The 7,878-nt window shown below is 27.1% G+C and overlaps 1 long non-coding RNA gene across 2 annotated transcripts; it reads left to right on the top strand.

The window, feature by feature from the left end:
- The first annotated feature begins 6,514 nt into the window (after window positions 1-6,514).
- Window positions 6,515-7,597, top strand: LOC136084218 (uncharacterized). 2 transcript variants are annotated; one of them, XR_010640400.1, is made up of 3 exons: window positions 6,515-6,656; window positions 6,949-7,104; window positions 7,455-7,597. It is a non-coding gene; the product is annotated as an uncharacterized LOC136084218 (long non-coding RNA). The 2 variants fall into 2 exon arrangements; XR_010640401.1 differs by having other exon boundaries at window positions 6,515-6,665.
- Window positions 7,598-7,878: the final 281 nt, after the last annotated feature.

The raw sequence follows: 7,878 nt of genomic DNA, 5'->3' as shown, positions 1-7,878 counted from the left end.
AGTGTTTAATGAAGAACAAGAATTTTGCAAGCGAACAGATTATGATTTTAGCTGCCAGTTGTATAAGCAACATCAGAAATATAATTCTCCCCTTATAGCTGCTGGTATTAAATGTGTTTCCGGATTCTGCCTTGACTATATGCATTTGATATGTCTTGGGGTTGTTAAAAGAATCTTGAATTATTTTCGTAAAGGTTCTATGGCTAGGCTGTCACAAGCACATATTTTACAGATATCGGAGAAACTAATTGAATTTAGAAATTACATTCCTAGTGATTTTGCTAGAAGGCCACGATCGTTGCTCGAAGTTGATAGGTGGAAAGCAACTGAGTTCAGACAATTTCTTTTATACACTGGACCAGTTTCTTTGAAAGGAATTGTGTCTGAACTTGTCTATGAACACTTTCTTTCACTGTCAATTTCAGTATTTATTCTGGTGCATCCAGATGGTAACCTGCGTAAAAGCCTTTTACCTTACTGTAAAGAATTACTAAAGTATTTTGCGAACAATTGTAAAGTAATTTATGGTAAAACATTTACTGTGTATAACATTCATAGTTTATTGCATATATGTGATAACGTAAAAAATTTCAATTGCTCATTAAATAAAATATCTTGTTTCCCATTTGAAAATTATTTGCACAAGCTAAAAAAGGTTGTAAAGAATGCCAACAATCCAACTGCGCAAATAGTAAAGCATGTCATCAGTGAAGAAATTAATTATGAGAACAATTTAAAAACCAATACAGAGAAAGTTGCTTCAAGCAGCAGAGATAATTGCTTTTTTAATGAAGATGGGAAACTTGTTTTTATTAGATTTTTAAATAATAATAACACTTACGAATGTGATGTTTATGCAAAGAGCTGCTTAAAATCATTTTATGATCATCCAATTGACTCTAAATTATTAGGAATTTACTATCTAGAAAAAAATCAAGACTTTTCTAAACTCACTTTTCATAAAAATGAACTACGAAAATGTGTTTGTTTACCATTCAAGAGTGGCTTTGTAATATATCCTGTTATTCATCTAGTATAAATTAAATAAATATATTTAAATTTGTAAATTGGTGCTTTTCCAAATAAAGGAGTGCTTTTTTAATTTTCTTTTTAAATTTCTTTTCCCGGCAAAACTGCTGTAAGTTCTATTTGCCATGTGTATCCAGCTGGCTTTTGTTGTGCCAGTATTATTTAACATTTGATGTTTTTGAAATGTTTCCTATAGTGTGTTATAAATGTTTCTCTTACATCTAAAAGAATTGTATCACTAATTCTATGTGGTTCCGGCTTAATTTTAAAGTTTGTTATCAACATTTTTTTAAGGTAAAGTTTTTTTTACAGTATAAAATGAGTAAAGATCTTGGTTATACTCGAGCTATTTGGAAACGAAAAAATGAGGATGGGGTATTATTAGAAGAAGAAGGTGTTGTTCCACTTTGTTGGCTAGAGGGTAAAGATATTGTCAGATACCCACCAAAAGCCAAAAAAGAACGTGCTTTAAGAAAAAAGCAGTATCCCCAGCACGATTGGATGTATGGGAAAATAGTACACAGGAAGGTCACAGGTACATTGATTTATATTTTTCTGAAACCATGAAGTATGTTTTATGTTTAGCAGGGATTGTTATATAGAATCATGCAAGGTTATTAAGGCTTTACTGCAAACTCAAATATTCAACTCATTTTTCTTAGAATTGTTTTTAGGTAGTTTAGAAACTTGTGAAAATTGGGCATACACAACATGTGCTGCTAGTTCAGATTCTGATGAAAATGCGGTAGAAGAGGGTAAGTTTTTCGGTAGATTTATAATGACATTGTCTGTAAACATTTGTAACTTTGTTGACATTTTTATCAACTTTATAAATAATTATTCTATATATTTTTTTACTCTTATAATAGATGATAATGAGATAGTGCCAATTACAAAAACAGGGAGGGACAAAGTTGGTAAGAGACAGTTAATTTTTATTTACGGTAAAATTAAGTTAAACTAAAACAATAAACTTGTTAAATTCATTTATACGGAGTGAGTATTTTAATTCTTTTTTTTTACATAATTAAAGAAGAATTATGTTTTCCCAATGGTAATGTGTAATTGTTTTACATAAAAGACATCCAGACTTGTTTTTGATTCAGCTTGTCAGTCTGCAAAGAAAATTCCTACCTTTTATGCCTATACCTTATATTATGTAAAAAATATAAATAGAGGAAAAAAGAAATAGATTTTCATAAGGAAATTCATTCAGAAGGAAATTCATTCATCCATAACGAAAATAAAATAATCCCTTCATAAGGAAAATTTAATCACGTAAAGAAAAGGATTTAAAATACTCACTCCGCATAATTGAATTTGACAAGTTTAATATGACTTAAGTTTAACATAATTTTTTTGTTTTGTCACTTTACTTCTCTTATGACTCATAACAGAAAAAAAGTGACAAAATCCTATTTTTAAATAATTCTAATCTGCAAAACAGGTTAATTTCAAGAAAGGCATCCGGTCGTAACTATTGATTCATAATGTCATATTTAAACAAGATACTTGGTTCTATTATGTGGGTTTATTTTTAGTGTTGCTAGTTTTTATACAAAATTTAACTTTTTCAATTTAGATTTTGAATACCTAGAAACGCAAGATATTGCAGCATCTCCTCCATTTAAAAAACGTAAGTTAAAATATTGTCTTTTATGCTTTGCATTTTCTGTTTGTGATTATCTGTTACCCGTACAAAAGCTGTATTTTGTCATTTTGGATTATGATGGAATGTTTAGCAATAAGCATTGCATATTCTTCTTTGAGAGGGCTCAATCCTCAGTGTATGTGGTCTTGTTGAAAATGGAATGGCCAAATTGAATGTTGTGAATCCTTCTATAACTGCTATAATCGTGCCTATTTTTTAAAGGTGTTAAGTATATATAAATTTTCATATTTTTTTGTTTTATAGGTGTGTTGTGTGCTACTCAACAATTGAAGCAATCCGCAACATTTAAAAATATCAGTGCTTCATTCCCTAGAGGTATATGATATATATTTTACCCTGCTTTTTGTTTCTAGCACTATATAGCAACTCAAATAACTCCCAATACTTAAAAAGAGATTTTATTGGGGAAAAAAATATTTGAATTTACAAAAGTCAGACAGTCTTGCAAAATTGAATGAGCAAGAAAAAACAATATCACTTAGTCATGTTTCTTTTGTTTAGCACCTCAGTTTCCATGCATGTCTGAGAAATCTCTTCAAGAAAATACTTCAGGTATTCACTTCTATCAATTTCTTCTAATAATTTCATCATAGCATTTTCTTGTATTGCATTGTTTTGCGAAAGTAAAAAAAATCTAGATAATTAAATATTCTAGTAAAAATAAAAATATATGAGATATATTATATTTGATATATATTGACATAAATATTGTTTCTTATATTATCAGCCTATGTTTTAATGGGTGATTTTTTTTATCTTTTAGTTAATCTATCAAAGTTCCCACTAAATTAAGACCAATATAGATCTTTAAATGTGAAAATAACAATGTTATCTTTACATTGTCTGATTTTGTTTTAACATTAACAAGTGTTATTGAAATAGTGAAGTTTTATATAAAAAATTAAAACAATTTATTCTAGACATACCATATTCGGCTTGCTTGAATGAAATAGTTGCTGCAAGTACTGCCACTGCTCCTCAAAGGAATGTTGTTTTTCCAATGGATGAAGGAAGTAAGTATTTTTGCTTCATTTAATCACTTTAATAAGGAATATGTTAAAAAATATTTATGAAGTTCTTTGTGATCAATTTATCTCTTCTTCAGTGTTGTCTATTATTAAGAGACTGAATTGTATTTATATACAGCCCCCCTCCCCAGCTTATTATATCTGGATTCATATTCACACACCCCCTTCCCCATTTATTAGATTTAAGAAACGATTCCCACCCCTCCTTGTATTAAGCACCTGAGAGTATACTAATTGAATTGTAATTTGTACTTTAGAGTTCCAAAGGAAAGTATTATACAAACTTGAGCAGCTATCAGAGGCAGTTAAGTCTTTAAACGACCATCTTGACACCAGACTTGGTAGAGTAATTGATGCAGACGAAAGCATGTTTTCATTAAAAGAAAACATTAATAATATGGATGATTTTAATGAAAATGAAAGTCAGCTGGCTGAGGAGCCTATGAAAAGGAAATTGGTAAAAAATCTAATATTAAATAAACACACTTCTAATTATCGCCCCAAAATAAAACTAAACTAAAAACTTCACTAACCAGACTGTTTCATAAAACATTTACATTACTGCTACGTATCCGTTTTACTTATCATCATAACTAAAACAATTATAACGTTGAACCAGAGATAGTATAACAAAATAAGTTGTAATCAAATTTGTTTTAAGATTGAAAGACTGAGCAAAATTGGAGGCACTAACATTGGTGACTGTACACGTACGATTATGCGGCGGTAAGAAAGATTTGTTCATTGATTTCCCTTTACTTACTTTTTTTTTTTAAATAAGAATGAAAAAAATCAGAGCAGGATTATTTAAAAAAGCATTTATGCTTTTTACATATCGATTGGGCTAAAAACTTTCTGGTAGGATATAATTAGCAATAACTCAAGAAATACTTAACTAATTAATTCCACATTTTTTTTATATTATACATATATTTAATTTTATTGATGTTTTTACTAATACCATCAGTTTATCAGTCCAAAATGAGTAAAAAATTGAATAATTGGTAAAAAGTTTTAGAAATTTTTCTTCAAAATCCAACCTAGTCACATTCAAAAATTGCAAAATTGTCAAAATTGTGCTAAATCTTCAGTTGGGGACATATTGAGGAGATATAAGAAGACTCAAACTATCGAAAGAAAAAGAGGTAGTGGAAGGAAGAAAGGTTTTGTTGACAAAAACAAAGTGAGTTCGATCATCCGGTCAATTACAAGAAATCCATGCCAATCCCAAAGAGATCTCGCTAAATTGTTCAAATGCTGTCGTTTCCTTATCAGAAAAGCACTCAAGAGCAAGGGTTTGACGGCTTCCCAGCTAACACATGCTTAATTGGCCCAACGTTGGGTTAACGTTGGATTGGATGACTAACGTTGGCCCAACGTAGTGCCAACGCAATGTAACTCGACGTAGATTTTCATCACATTGGCTCTACGTTGGGCCAACTTACTTTGAAAAACCTACGCTTGCGGCTTATCGAGCTATTCACGCAAAGCATTTATATATAGCATTACAATCTCCATTTTAAAATAGTTTGCTTTTTATAATGGCATCGTTGTAAATTAATAGAAAAAGCAAAGTAGTTTTTGAGTGTTCTGCAAAGATATTAGAGCGTTGCGTGCAAGGAATTGTGCAGCTACACTTACAAAGGATTCAATACAATATCTATAATATTATTAGTTTCGTCATAAATCTTAAATCTTAAACCAAGATTTCTGTTGTTTTTATTAAAAAATTTATTGTTAATTTTAGATAATATTATGATCTATTTAGATTAAGTTTTAGTATATATATATATATATATATATATATATATATATATATATATATATATATATATATATATATATATACATATATGTTATAGTATATATTATACCTACATAATAATATATACTATATAATAATACATATATACCTATGTGTATATATATATATATATATATATATATATATATATATATATATATATATATATATATATATATATATATATATATATATATATATATATATATATATAAATATATATATATATATATATATATATATATATATATATATATACACATAGGTATATATGTATTATTATATAGTATATATTATTATGTAGGTATAATATATACTATAACATATATGTATATATATATATATATATATATATATATATATATATATGTATATATATATATATATATATATATATATATATATATATATATATATATATATATATTTATATAGTATATATTACTGTTACCCGCAGTATCAGGAATTTGCTAAATGCTAATATTTATATTTATTATTTGCTATTTATATTTTTTATATAATATTATTTGCCAAATAATATTATATATATATAGCAAATAATATTATAACTATTAGCATTTAGCTAATTTCTGATACTGCGGGTAAAAGTAATTTATACTATATAGCTCTAGTTTATGTACTGAGCACTCTTTAAAATATACATAATTATACATGATAATATAAAGATACTATTTTTAATATTTACATATATAGACTTATATATATATATATATGTATATATATATATGTATATATATATATATATATATATGCTTATATATATATATATATATATATATATATATATATATATATATATATATATATATGTATATATATATGTATATATATATGTATATATATATATATATATATATATATATATATATATATATATATATATATATATATATATATATATGTATGTATATATATATATATATATATATATATATATATATATATATATATATATATATATCGTCACTGCAAAACAAGACTCATTCAAAGTTTTTAACGTTTGTTATATTTACTTTTAGTTAGTAATGTGAGTGAACAACAGAATAGCAATTTGCCTATGCGAAGAATGTCACCTGGTTTATCAACATTAATATGTCTCGACGTAAATAATGTATTTTTTGCTTTTGAATTTTAAATATTACATATTTTTTAGTAGTCATTATTACACTGTAGAGTATAAAAAAAGCCTCCAAAAAATACTAGATCCAGGGCTATAAAAGTATTAATCCACCGCTGCGCTCCTCAGATGTTGCTGTGGTATTAACTGACAATATATTTTTGCCATTGCATACCATTTTTATAACATCTTTAGCAGGTTCTACTTGAAAGAGCTTCAGTGTACTTTTAATAAAATATTTTATCTGATCTTATGGGTTTATTTTTAAACTTTTCAGATTATTTATCTTGTTTTGATTGATGGACGAGTTGTTGAAGAAACAGTGAGCAACATTTTCTGTTAATTGATGGCTACAGAAGTGGATCAACAAAGTAAACAGTGAAGGTCGAGGAGGACAAAGCAAGGGATGAAAAACATGAATCTATTGTTTATGGTTAGTGATCAATAAATATTAAACATGATAATAGTTATGTTGTATAGGGCCATTCAGTTATATTTACTTATACACATGTAAGTTTTAACTTATATTTAAGTTATAACTGAATGTAACCCTATTTAAGGTTTTAACTTTTAGGAAACCCAAGTTGGCTTTACGAAAAATAGATAAAATTTGGTTTAAATGTAAATAGAATGTAATTGGTTTCATTTGTTGTCTTTTTAATGATTGCCCAACAAATTTCTTTTAAACTGTAGTTAATCTATTTTTTAGGGCTACTAAAGTTTTTGAAATGTTTTAACACAAAGTTATTTAATAATATTTAAATGTATTTTTTTTACGACAAGGTGCAAAAGATGTTTCAAAAGCGGAAGTAAACGATCAAATGAAGTCGTGGGTTCGTAAATTGTACGACCGAAAAAAGTCAGATGGTGCGAGGATTGATTATGCATCCCACTCGGAACTTTGGGACAAAGGCAGTGATGCAAATGGCGAAGATAATGTCTAGATTATTGTATAACAGTTTTAATATTATCTGATATACATTTCATTTTATTGAATATGTTTTGTTTTTCACCTTGAAAATAAATTTAGCTTGAATGAAATAACAAACACATTTCAGTTTGCATTTGATTAAAACAATTTAAATAGCTTTAATCATGCGTCGATTGCAATTGCAATCTTTTTAATACATTAAAAATAAACAAATTTAAGAAATTTTATGTTAACAATGACCTAACTAACTGCGTGCTAGTTACAAGTAGCGTTTAT

Source organism: Hydra vulgaris, chromosome 08, assembly GCF_038396675.1.
Source record: "Hydra vulgaris chromosome 08, alternate assembly HydraT2T_AEP".
Lineage (NCBI taxonomy): Eukaryota > Metazoa > Cnidaria > Hydrozoa > Anthoathecata > Hydridae > Hydra > Hydra vulgaris.
This window is presented reverse-complemented; position numbering and strand designations above follow the sequence as displayed.